The following is a 13399-nucleotide window of genomic DNA, read 5'->3' on the forward strand; positions in this document are numbered from 1 at the left end:
TTGTTGATAAACCCGCTGTGCAGGTCGTCCGTTGTGGTGCGCTACGTAGTACGCACCAACCATACCAGTGTACTCACTCGAGGTGTATCGCTCCATTAGTAAACAGAGACAATGCACTACTACACTGGTGGACAGCAGTAGCCCACCACTGAAGAGCGTAACACGCCCTCTAACAACTGAAGATCGTAATATGGCCTCTAACAACTGAAGAGCCTCCACATGTTTAAATAATTCTCATAGGAAAAAATGACATTAGGGAAAAATATTTGTTTTGATGTCCCCTACAACCTCCCAGAGTTTGTCGGTTTAAATACTTTTCACCCTGTATATACGGGGTGTTACAGAAAGGTACGGCCAAACTTTCAGGAAACATTCCTCACACACAAATAAAGAAAAGATGTTATGTGGACATGTGTCTGGAAACGCTTAATTTCCATGTTAGAACTCATTTTAGTTTCGTCAGTATGTACTGTACTTCCTCGATTCACCGCCAGTTAGCCCAATTGAAGGAAGGTAATGTTGACTTCGGTGCTTGTGTTGACATGCGACAGATTTTCTACGAACGTTTGGGCAGGCATTGTTGGTGATGATTGGGCCCAATGTTCTTCCACCTACGCTCAATGGAGCACGTTATCACGATTTCATACGGGATACTCTACCTGTCCTGCTAGAACATGTGCCTTTACAAGTACGACACAACATGTGGTCCGTGCACGATGGAGCTCCTGCACATTTCAGTCGAAGTGTTCGTACGCTTCTCAACAACAGATTCGGTGACCGATGGATTAGTAGAGGCGGACCGATTCCGTGGCCTCCACGCTCTCCTGACCTCAACCCTCTTGACTTTCATTTCTGGGGGCATTTGAAAGCTCTTGTCTACGCAACCCCGGTACCAAATGTAGAGACTCTTCGTGTTCGTATTGTGGACGTCTGTGATACAATACGCCATTCTCCAGGGCTGCATCAGCGCATCAAGGATTCCATGCGACGGAGGGTAGATACACGTATCCTCGCTAACGGAGGACATTTTGAACATTTCCTGTAACAAAGTGTTTGAAGTCATGCTGGTACGTTCTGTTGCTGTGTGTTTCCATTCCATGATTAATGTGATTTGAAGAGAAGTAAAAGTAAGCGTTTCCGGACACATGTCCACATAACATATTTTCTTTCTTTGTGTGTGAGGAATGTTTCCTGAAAGTTTGGCCGTACCTTTTTGTAACACCCTGTATTGTGAATAGCAACGGTCCTACGACAGTCCCCTGCGGCACACCTGAAACCACTCCTACTTCGGAAGAGTTCTCTCCATTTAGAATGACATGCTGCGTCCTGTTATCTAGGAACTCTTCAATACAATCACACAATTGGTCTAATAATCCATATGCTCTGACTTTGTTCTTTAAGCGACTGTGGGGAGCTGTATCAAACGCCCTTCGGAAGTGAAGAAACACGGCATCTACCTGGGAACCCGTGTCTATGGCCCTCTGAGTCCCGTGAACGAATAGCGCGAGCTGGGTTTCACACGACAGCCTTTTTCGAAACCGATGCTGATACCTACAGAGTAGATTTCTAGTCTCCAGAAAAGTCATTATAATCGTACATAATATGTGTTCAAAAATTCTACAACTAATTGTAATTTTTTAAAAGAAAGGTAGCAAGGTACTCTTTGGCAACTACAGAGGAATAGCATTACTGTGCCAGTATATGAAGATTTAAGAAAAAATGATTTTGCAGAATAGGAACAAGATAGAAACACAGTTAACAGAAGTACAGCAATGGTGGCGACCTAGAAAATCAACTGCAGATGCAACATTTATAGTTACGCAGGTAACTGAAAACAAACGGGAGTTTGGGAAAAATATAGTAGGTGAATTCATAGAGGTACAAAGAAGTCCTACATGATATTAAGAGGTATCCCGCGACTTTTGTCACCTCGGTATGGATCCCAATACTTTTTCCTGGACGGCGAGATTTTATCGATGACAAAGGTATCGACAGGTGTGGCACAGGAAAGTGTGATAGGACCGGCCTTGTTCTATACGTACGAGGTGCGACAATAAAGTAATGAGACTGATGTGAAAAAAAGTGGTGCTTGCCGTCTTAGTCAAGTATAGTGTTGTATCCTTCAAAGTAGTTCCCTTCTTTTTCCAGCGCTTCTGCCATTGATGGTAAAATTTCTGGAACTCATCTTCTGTAATATCCTCCGAGACCCTCGTCACAGCTTTTTGGACATCTTGTGTCTTGACCGCCGTTTTGACTGTTGGAAATAGAAAAAAGTCGCACTGAGCGATACATAGTGAATAAGGTGGCTCTGGTAGTACTGAAATTTGTTTTGAGGTTAAAATTTGCTGTACTGACAGAGCAGTATGGGATGGCGCATTATCGTGATGCAGAATCCAATTATCAGCAATGTTGGCACGGACACGAAGAACTCTTTTACAAAGTCTTTCTAAAATTTATTTTTAGTAATATTGTTTAACTGTTTGTCCAGGAAGCACCCATTCTTTATGAACAATTCCCTTGGAATCGGAGAACCGCACAAGCAGGCATTTCACTTTTGACTTCGACATGCGAGCTTTTTTTGGTCTGGGTGATCCCTTTGAGCACCACTGCGAACATTGGCGTTTTGTTGGGAATGTTGGTAACACTTAGAAAAACAAATGAAATTCTGTAGTAAAAAGATGGCAGTTACAGTGAGCTGTTACGTAAACTTTGAACTGAAAGTAAACTAAGATGTCGACCTGGTTGCGAGATGAGAAAAAGCAGTTTACTTAGTTGCAATGAATTAGAAGTTACCTGTAAGTATCTTTCCATTTCATAAAAAACGTTTAGGAACTATTTTTAAGTCTGTAGCCTAGATGTGAAACCATAACCTACGTGTAAAAATGTACAAATCGTGTAAGATGCCTTGTAAAAAAAGGCGAAACGCGTCTGGGTGCACAAATAAAAATTTCGATGTGCAGCATACAAAAAAGGCATTTTCTTTGAAACAACTGGAATATAACCACACATTTGTACAGAACACTTGGATGTTCAGCAGCACTATTTCTTTTGACAATGGCGTCTTTCTTTCTAATGAGTTAATTTCCTTTGCAAGTGGGATAAGGAAAGCAAACAATGGCATTTCCATATGGCGAGATGTGTAGCCACCAGATTGTTAACAATGCGCTTCAGTCTGTAATTATAACTCTACAAACCCTTGACAATCTTTCATTTACAAGGGAGACTCTGATACATAGCGAAATGCTTATAATAGCTTCCATAACGAAACTCTGTCTCAAAATCTGGCAGAAAAGTCAGAGAGGTTTTGGTCGTATGTAAAGTATGCTAGCGGCACGCCTTTCCTGCGTGTTATCAACGGAAATAATATTGATAACAGTGCTGCTGAAGCGGACTTTAGCAATGGCTTGCTTTTATTAAGTGATTTAAGTTGCTTCACTACTCCGAGAGTATCTACTTCTAAGTGACTAAGGTTGGCAGCTGTTCTTGATTCGAATTCTAGATTGTTACTTCATCTACTTTGGTGAAGAAATTTCGGAAGGCTGTGTTTAGTGCATTCCGAAATTTCTCCACCAAAGAAGACAAAATAAACATTCTAGAACTTGAATCAAGAACAGCTGCCAACCTTAGTCACTTAGAAGTAGATACCCTCGGAGTACTGAAGCAACTTAAATCACTTAATAAAATCAAGCCACCTTGTCCCAATTGTATACCAAGAATATGCTCATGCTATAGCTCCATATTTAACAATCATATACATCAGCTCACTCGACGAAAGATTCGTACTCAAAGACTGGGAAGCTGCATAGGTCACAGCAATATTCAAGAAAGGCACTAGGAGTAAGACACTAAATTAAAGGCCAATATCATTAACTCGATATGCAGCAAGATTTTGAACATATATTGCGCTCGAACATTATGAATTACCTCGAAGGGAACGGTCTATTGACGCACAGTCAAGACGGATTTAGAAAACATCGTTCTTGTGAAACACAATTAAGTCTTCAGTATAACGATATATTGAGTGTTTGGCAAGGGAATTCAAACTGATTCCGTATTTCCAAATTTCTAAAAGGCTTTTGAGACCGTACCTCTCAAGCGGCTTTTACTTATGGAATATCGTCTCCCTTTGGTGAATGGATTTGTGATTTCGTGTCCGAGGAGTCAGAGTTCGTAGTAGTTGTCGGAAAGTCATCGAGTGAAACGGAAATGATTTCTCGCTCTCCCCAAAGTAGTGTTATAGGCTCGCTGCTCTTCCTTATCTATATAAACGATTTACAAGACAATCTGAGCAGCCGTCTTAGATTGTTTGCAGGTGATTCTGCCGTTTATTGTCTACTAAAGTAATTAGGAAATTCATTTGGAGAAGATATCTGTATGGTGTGAAAATTGGCAGTTGACCCAAATTATTGAAAAGTGTGAGGTCATCCAAAAGAGTGCTAAAAGAAACGCGTTAAATTTCGGATTCAGGATAAATTAATTAAATCTAGAGGCCGTAAATTCAACGAAATAGGTGTAAATTACAATTAAAACGAATTTAAATCGGAAATAACACGCAGAAAATATTATGAGTAAGGCGAATCAGAGACTTTCGTAAATCACTTTGAAGATGCTACAGATCTACTAAATAAGCCTCTACAGTTATTTGTTGCATCTTCCAAGTGTTTCGCCAATAAGAGGCAGTCTCTGGTTCGCTTTCCCCACAATATTTTCTATGTGTTATTTCGTATTTAACTACACCTGTCTGTCCTCATTTAGAATACTGATGCGCAGTCTGGGATCCTTACAAGATAGCATTAACGGAGTACGTCGAGGAAGTTCAACGAAGAGCAGCTCATTTTATACTATCAAGAAATAGGGGAGAGAGAGCAACAGATATGATACAGGATTTGGGGTGGACATCATTAAAACAAAGGCGTTTTTCGCTGTGGGAGGGGATCTTCTCACGAAATTTCAATCAGCTTTCTCCTCTGAAAGTGAAAATATTTCGTTGATGCCCACGTACGTAGGAAGAAACGATAGTCATAATAAAATAAGAGCTCGCACCGAAAGAGTTCGTTTTTTCGAAACGCTGTTCGAGAGTGGAATAAAAGAGAATTTTTCTGATTGTGGTCTGATGGACCGTCTACCAGACACTTAACTGTGATTTTGCAGAGTAGCCATGTAGATGTAGAGGTGTAGATAAATATACTACTGGCCATTAAAATTGCAACACAAGGTAGATGACGTGCTACACACGTGACATTTGACCGACAGGAAGAAGATGCTGTGATATTCAAATGATTAGCTTTTCATAGCATGCACACAAGGATGGCACCGGTGGCGACACCTACAACGTGCTGACATGAGGAAAGTTTCCAACCGATTTCTCATACACAAACACCACTTGACCGACGTTGCCTGGTGAAACGTTGTTCTGATGCCTCGTGTAAGGAGGAGAAATGCGTACAATCACGTTTCCGACGTTGATAAAGGTCGGATTGTAGCCTATCGCGATTGCGGTTTAACGTATCGCGACATTGCTGCTCGCGTCGATCGAGATCCAATGACTGTTAGCAGAATATGGGATCCGTCAGTTCAGGAGGGTAATACGGAACGCCGTGCTGCATCCCAATGGCCTCGTATCACTAGCAGTCGAGATGACAGGCATCTTATCCGCATGGCTGTAACGGATCGTGCAGCCACGTCTCGATCCCTGAGTCAACAGATGGGGACGTTTGCAAGACCATCTGCACTAACAGTTCGACGACGTTTCCAGCAGCATGGACTATGTGCTCGGAGACCATGGCTGCGGTTACCCTTGACGCTGCATCATAGACAGGAGTGCCTGCGATGGTGTACTCGACGACGAACCTGGGTGCACGAATGGCAAAACGTCATTTTTTCGGATGAATCCAGGTTCTGTTTACAGCATCACGATGGTCGCATCGCGGTGAACGCACATTGGAAGCGTGAACTCGTCATCGCCATACTGGCGTATCACCGAGCTTGATGGTATGGTCTGCCATTGGTTACACGACTCGGTCGCGTCTTGTTCCCATTGACGACGCTTTGAACAGTGGACGTTACATTTCAGATGTGCAACGAGCAGTGGCTCTACCCTTCATTCGATCCCTGCGAAACCATACATTTCAGGAGGATAATGCACGACCGCATGTTGCAGGTCCTGTACGAGCCTTTCTGGATACAGAAGATGTTCGACTGCTGCCCTGACCAGCACATTCTCCAGATCTCTCACCAACTGAAAACGTCTGGTCAATGGTGGCCGAGCAACTGGCTCGTCACAATACGCCCGTCACTACTCTTGATGAACTGTGGTATTTTGTTGAAGCTGTATGGGCAGCTGTACCTGTACACGCCATCCAAGCTCTGTTTGACTCAATGCCCAGGCGTATCAAGGCCGTTATGACGGCCAGAGGTGGTTGTTCTGGGTACTGATTTCTCAGGATCTATGCACCCAAATTGCGTGAAAATGTAATCAGATGTCAGATCTAGTATAATATATTTGTCCAATGAATACCAGTTTATCATCTGCATTTCTTCTTGGTGTAGCAATTTTACTGGCCAGTAGTGTAACATAAAACTGGTTCTCTGTGGAACACATACGTCTCAATGATAGTTTCAGAGTTAGAAGAACGTGGAAAACAAATAAGTAGCCTGGGGTAGTGATTATGGCGTGGCTCGCCTTCTCTGAGCAGTACTGCGGTCCTCTTGAGTGGATCTAGGCGAGGCGCGCCCGTAGCCTCGACGAGGGTCCCGGCCGATGAAAACTTGAAGCGCCGACGTGCGCCGCTGAATTGTGCAGCTGGGAGGGTGGGTTGCTGCAGCGGGTGACAGGGCTGGGGCTGATGCTGACGCTAGCTGGGCAGGGTCGGAGGCTGGCCGCCATGATACTTTCATAGCGGCCCTGTAGTCCGTCCGTCAGCGAGAGTGGGGGCTGCATTATTGAGGGCCTCGTGCTGCAGGACACGGCAGCGGACGCGCGCGCCCGCGTCGGCTGCCAGACATCGCGCGGGTGACGCTCCACAGCGACTGCCGCCCACTCTGATATGCCGGCCGGACGGCTTCGTGCCGTGTACGTCAACCCTCCCGTATCCTAGCAACAGCGCGTCGCAGCTCGCGCTCACTTAAGGCCTGGCCAGACAGAATCCGGCCTGCCGCTGCGACGGACGGCGGAGCGGTGGGCCGGATCCGTCAGCGGCCAGGGACGCCACACAGGCAACGGCCGGCCGCAGCGACTCTAGATGCGTCAGCTGTTACACTGTGTAAAGGGCCGAACCCCATTATTAAGCTTGCATGCGTAGCGCGATTGTCTTGGCGTTAGACGATTTGGAATCCTCACACGGGACGCGTTATCTTTGTGCGAGTTTTTTTTTTTTTTTTTTTAATTGTGGAAATGAGTAGCTCGCACTAGCGATACGAAATGGCACTAAGAAGAGGAGATGTTGGGTGCACGACATTAATAGCAAGAGAGAAAGCTTAGGAGAATACCATCGTCTGTATATTGATCTAAGAGTCTGACGAAGATACGTTCTTCAAATATTTTCGTATGTCACGAGAATGTTTCGAGGAAATGCATCGCCTGATAAAAAGGTAGCACCGAGAAGTGCACAACGAACTGAAGAAAGCCAATTGACACGAGGCACAGGCTAACCATTTGTTTGAGGTAAGTTTTACCGTTTGTGGCCTCTCTGTGCTTCAAACAGAAGTCACATAAATTATTCCATTTCAGTTTTGCTGTATCATATGAAAGGTTCGGCGGAAGAAAGTGCGATCCCACAACGTAGTTACGAGTGGAGTGATAAATTTATTTGCAGTGTTTACGAATACAGCAAACGATAGTAACATCTAGTTCCGTATGTCCCGCTAGAGAGAACTTTCTACTTAATAGATTGTTTTGTTTCATTGTATTCATGCCATTGTCATTGAATTTAAACAAACATATCTTTGGTCGTTAACTTATCCATTCGTTCTATCGGCATAACAGATTTTAATCTTTTCCAGATACTTGACTACAGGCGACAGTCACCAGACCATAGCTTTCTCTTTTCGGTTAGGACGTTCAACAGTCTCAGATATAAGTGTGCCAGGCAATATGGACTGTTCTACAGCCCAAGTATTTACATACTCCTACAACAGAGATGTGGAAGAAATCTGAAGGAGGATTTCTAGAACTTTGGGGATTTCCGGACTGCCTTGGAAGCATAGACGGAAGGCCTATCAGGTTAAAATGCCCGAAGCATAGTGGATCGCAGTTGTTCTGTTACAAACAGTTCTTTTAGCTAGTTCTCCTGGCGATAGTTGATCCATACTACGGTGTTTACAGTAGTTCATATTGGAAGTTATGGACGTCACAGTGACAACACTTTTTCTGAGAATTAAGCTTTCTATCATGAGTATATCGAAAGCAAAAGTATTCTACCTCCAAATCAGGATCGCGTGTATCATACAAGTTGTATTCTCTCACCTCCTCTATAAAAGTCTTTCTGTGTCCACGATGCATTCACTACGAGCTGCAAGACAAGAACCGCCTCACGCCGCTGCTTCTAGTGTGACAGCAGAGCAGTTGAATGCGCCAACAGAAGCAAGCAGCCGCTCCGGCTTGCGGCGAATCTGTAATCTGTGACAACCCGGCGGCGGCCGGTGCGGCAGGCCGGCTGCCGGTGCGTCAGAGCCGCACTCTGTGTGACCGCCGCCATACAGTAACGAGCGATACAACAGTGCGGCCTGCCGGCTGCGGCTCAAGGCCACAGGCCGGACGGCCAGGCCGCATTCTGTCTGGCCAGGCCTTTAGGCCGGGGCCACACGAGCGGAATAGCTGCGGAACGTCAGACGCGCCGTAAATGACTGCACCGCTATGGCGCATGGGGCAGATGCAGCAGTCCACACGGCGCGGAACGTCTGCGGCTGCGGAATTTTGCCGCTTGCCAGCCGCATCGCCCATAGCGAGGCGGAAAACCCGCTGCGGCACACCGCAGCGCTATGGGCCATGAGAATCAATTGGGCATTTCACACGGGCGGTGCGACAGGTGTGCGGAGAAGGGCCAGCTGACAGCAGTCAGTGCTGAGAGCGGAGTAGAGTGGCCATTTGCAGCAGGCAGTTGCGTGCTCCGTTCCGTGTGACTACAAAGTGACTCCCACGATGTGCCCACTAGACATTGAGAAAATAGATATGGAGATTCTGATAATGGAAATGGAAAAAATGCCTTGTATTTGGGATGTAAGGACCGAGGAATACAAAGACAGACATAAGAAGGATGCAGCATGGCATGAAATCTGCTGTGCATTATTCTATGATTTCGCAGATCATTCAAGCACAGAGAAAAAATCCGTTGGTAAGTTTTTCGTCCACTTTTAGAATAATGGATTTGGAATCCATTGGGAATATTCTTCCACTCCTCCTCTGTCGGCCGAGGCAGACACTTGTCACACAGGCAGCCCCAAATCGCACAGCACATTTTCCTCACTATGTCACTGGTTGTTGACTTGCCTATTCTGTATGTATAGTGCAGATCAACTAAGTGACAACCAGTAGCCAAATACCTAAAACCAAAGATATAAATGTATAAAAATTACGTTCAATATTTAGTCATTATTTAATGATGTTAAAGATTTTAAAGTTACGTTAAATTTCAGTTTCCTTTTTTTCTCCTTTGTAGGCCAGAAGGCACAACAAAAGTGGCGTAACATTAGGGACTATTATCGGAAATATGTAAGGAAAGTGAAGAAATCTGGTTCAGAAGCAGTAAGAATATTAAAATACGTGTACGCTGACCAGCTGGGGTTCTTGTCACCTTCATTTAAAGTTAATCGATGTTTCTTATCCTCAAAAGACAGATTTACGTCTAACATTTCATTAATAAAGAAAACAGAATTAAACTTGTTCGTTTATTGACCTAATAATTATCTTTTTTTTTTAAATTGAAATGAAAGTGTGAAAGTGTTGTTAAAACTAGTGATAGACATTACTGGGTTTCTTTAATTTTAGCTGAGATAATTTTTGGCTGAGACAGGATACTTACACATTAGAATTCACTTACATTAAAGTTATAGCAAGCATTTCCATTGAAGGTATAGCGAGTCTCATGTTCGTGTCTTGCTTCTGTAAAGCGTTTCTAAGCGTGTGATGTAATTCATCGAAGCTTGAGAAAGACATTCGGAAATAGTTACAAAATTTCATTTCATCCTCTCGTAGATCGTTAAATATAACGTGAAACGCTCCTTGCAACAACCGACTACTCACCACTGGATGCACCCAGTACTTTCGGTGTATTTTTCTCTTTTTCAGTATTTTTAACCCTACTGCGCAGTGTCGAGCATCCATCGCGACTACCAGATTAAACAAAAAAAAGAAGGAGAGAACAAATCAGTCTATTTGCTTGGCCTCCTCGCGGCTACGACGCGAACTATCTTCATTCTAAGAACATTTCGCGCTCTACTAGAATGAAAAGTGTATTTTTTTCTCGTCTCTATTGTCATTTAATCGCAAGGTAAACAGTTACCAGGTCGACTTTACTTACTTTCTTAAAAATTGTGTTGATAATAGTTATTTAATGTTTCGTGAATGAAACAGTGTAGACAAGAAAAAATGACACATAAAGCAAATCATAGACGACATGCGGAAAATAAACGCAGCACAACTCTGCATTGTGAGCGAGAATAACCTTCGTGCGTGGTGCGCCGTAGGCAGCTGCGGCCAAGCGCCAATATATATCACTCGATTACTCGAGACTGGAAAGAGATATGGCTCTCCTTCCAATGTTAAAAACAATTTCGATATCTTAGCTACAATTCGTACGCAGCATTATACGACCTCAAATGCACCAAACGCAAAGTAGCCAGCGACGACGTTTTTTACTGCAAACTTTTCAAAATACGCGCTGTATTTTACTTAATTGTGATGTATCACGATAACCATGGGCAGCAGCGAAAAGAAAACCAGTTCGTTATCAAGCTGTGATATCAGGCTATAACACGCGTAAAAATAAATATTTTTCGTCGAATAGTTTCCTCACAATCGAATGAGAGAGACTGCGTAGCGCAGAACACAGACGAATTCCAAAACAGTGGTTTTTAATTTTTTACACGAAAAGTATAAGTTGTAATGAGAAACTAACTACATGGACGGATGCAGCTTTCCTTCGTTTACATGAAACAATTTTTTTCGAGACAAAATAGATGACTAGATATTTGGCTCTCCGCACGAACATTCCGCAGCTAGCCGCATGGGTACAGGACTCTGCGTCTAGCCGCAGGCCGTCGACCGTTGCGGAAACAATCCGCTCGTGTGGCTCCGGCCTTACCCAGTCTCCAACATGTTTGCAACAAGATTTTCACAGATTGATGCTGCCCTTCTGGGTGTTTCGCCGAGCTGTTGCTTTCAATTTATGGACAATTTTTCGAGTCGGCCGAGGTGGCCGAGTGGTTCTAGGCGCTACAGTCTGGAACCGCGCGACCACTACGGTCGCAGTTTCGAATCCTGCCTCGGGCATCACACACATCCATGCCCGAGGCAGGATTCGAACCTGCGACCGTAGCGGTCGCGTGGTATCAGACTGAAGCGCCTAGAACCACTCGGCCACCAGAGGCCGGCTGGGACCAATGACCTCGCTGTTTCGTCCCCTCCCCCAAATGAGCCCATCAACTTGGTCTCACGCCACTATATGCGGCTGAGGGATTACGTACGGCTCAATGGTTCCCAACCTTTGTTAAACCATTAAAGTGCTGGTACTTCCCCCTCTCTACCATCTGTTGCCTCACCCCGACCCCCCCCCGCCCCCCCCCCCCACACATTATCATCAACTTCAGCGCCTAACTAAACTTTAGAATCAAAGACTTTTCTTGGAACACTTCTAATTTTTAAATGATGAAAGATATGATAATGTGTATGTGTGTGTGTGTGTGTGTGTGTGTGTTTGTTTGTTTGTTGGTTTTGTTGATTTAGTGGCGGGGACAAAACAGCGAGGCCATTGGGTTAGGGAACGATGGGGGAGGAAGTCGATCATGGAATTTCAAAGGAACCATCTCGGTATTTCCCTGAAGAGATTTACGGAAAACACAAATCAGGATGGCCGGACGTGGATTTGATCCGTCGTCCTCCCGAATGCGAGTGCAGTGTGCTAACCACTGCGCCACCTCGCTCGGTGTGTGTGTGTGTGTGTGTGTGTGTGTGTGTGTGTGTATGTGTGTGTGTGTGTGTGTGTGTGTGTGTGTGTGAATGCATGAAAGAAAAATTGGTGGTGCATCGGATGTGCTACCTCTTTCTCAGAAAAGAATGCTAACTATCCTTAGTGGGGATAGACAATGCTTCCCCTGCATTACTCCTCTCCACTGCGCCACGTGCTTGACCTGCACACTACAGTCGCATTTAAAATCAACATAGTTCAGATGTGTGCACTGTGCTTACTGTTCGTAATTCATTGCTGCACTCCTTACTTCTGAACTGTCAGAAACTGACCGACTTCTTGTTATTATTGCTTTGTATCTAACCACTCTAATAATAATAATCATAAGATGTGTACAGTAGTATAGAAGGCCTTTGGTGTGTCGTACTATCAATTAATTCATTTATCTGTCTCGAAGCGAGTAATGAAGCAATTTTTGGACTACTGCAGGCACTATCTACAACTTATAGAAGGCATTTTCTTGATATATTTAGCATTTTGAAACGTCCCCTTGAAAAATTATCAATGACTGTGCTGGTAAACTTCCATGTTATATGATTTTCAAATAGCTGAGCAAACCTCAACGTACTCAAACAGTTTTCTCTTTACTTATACTGATCATCACTAAACTGACACATAATATTTTTTGCGCAACACAATCTGACTTTCAACAGTCCCTACAAAAGAATGGCCCTGACTAGCAATAACCTATACCTTTCATGAATCCCTTACCTCACAAAAATCTTCGTTACTCGAACTACTGCAATACAGCGAGCGCCAATACTGCCAGCTAATAAAAGATTCTAACTACTGAAGGCACTAACTACTGATAGGCATAGTAGATTTTGATAGAGAACAAACAATGTTATCTCAAAATGTTCAAAAGTCATCATACATATCTATCAATTCATGACAACCATCTGTACAAATTTCCTTTTTCTGGAGGACATACGTCCAGATCGTCCGCTTATAGTAACCCCTCAAAACTCTGGCATCTCTCTCTCTCTCTCCACATCCACCACTGCTAGCGGCTCACCTCCAACTGCCCAACGCTACGCGCTTTCACATCCAACTGCCCGACACTACAATACCGAATACTCCAACAATGACTCCAACCAGCCACAGACTGCACACAGCGCAGTCAGCGATTTTCATACAGAGCGCTACGTGGCGTTACCAACATAAAAACCTAAACTGCCTACTTACAATTTTTTAAAGTGTGTTTCTCACATTTCGTC

Source organism: Schistocerca cancellata, chromosome 12, assembly GCF_023864275.1.
Source record: "Schistocerca cancellata isolate TAMUIC-IGC-003103 chromosome 12, iqSchCanc2.1, whole genome shotgun sequence".
Lineage (NCBI taxonomy): Eukaryota > Metazoa > Arthropoda > Insecta > Orthoptera > Acrididae > Schistocerca > Schistocerca cancellata.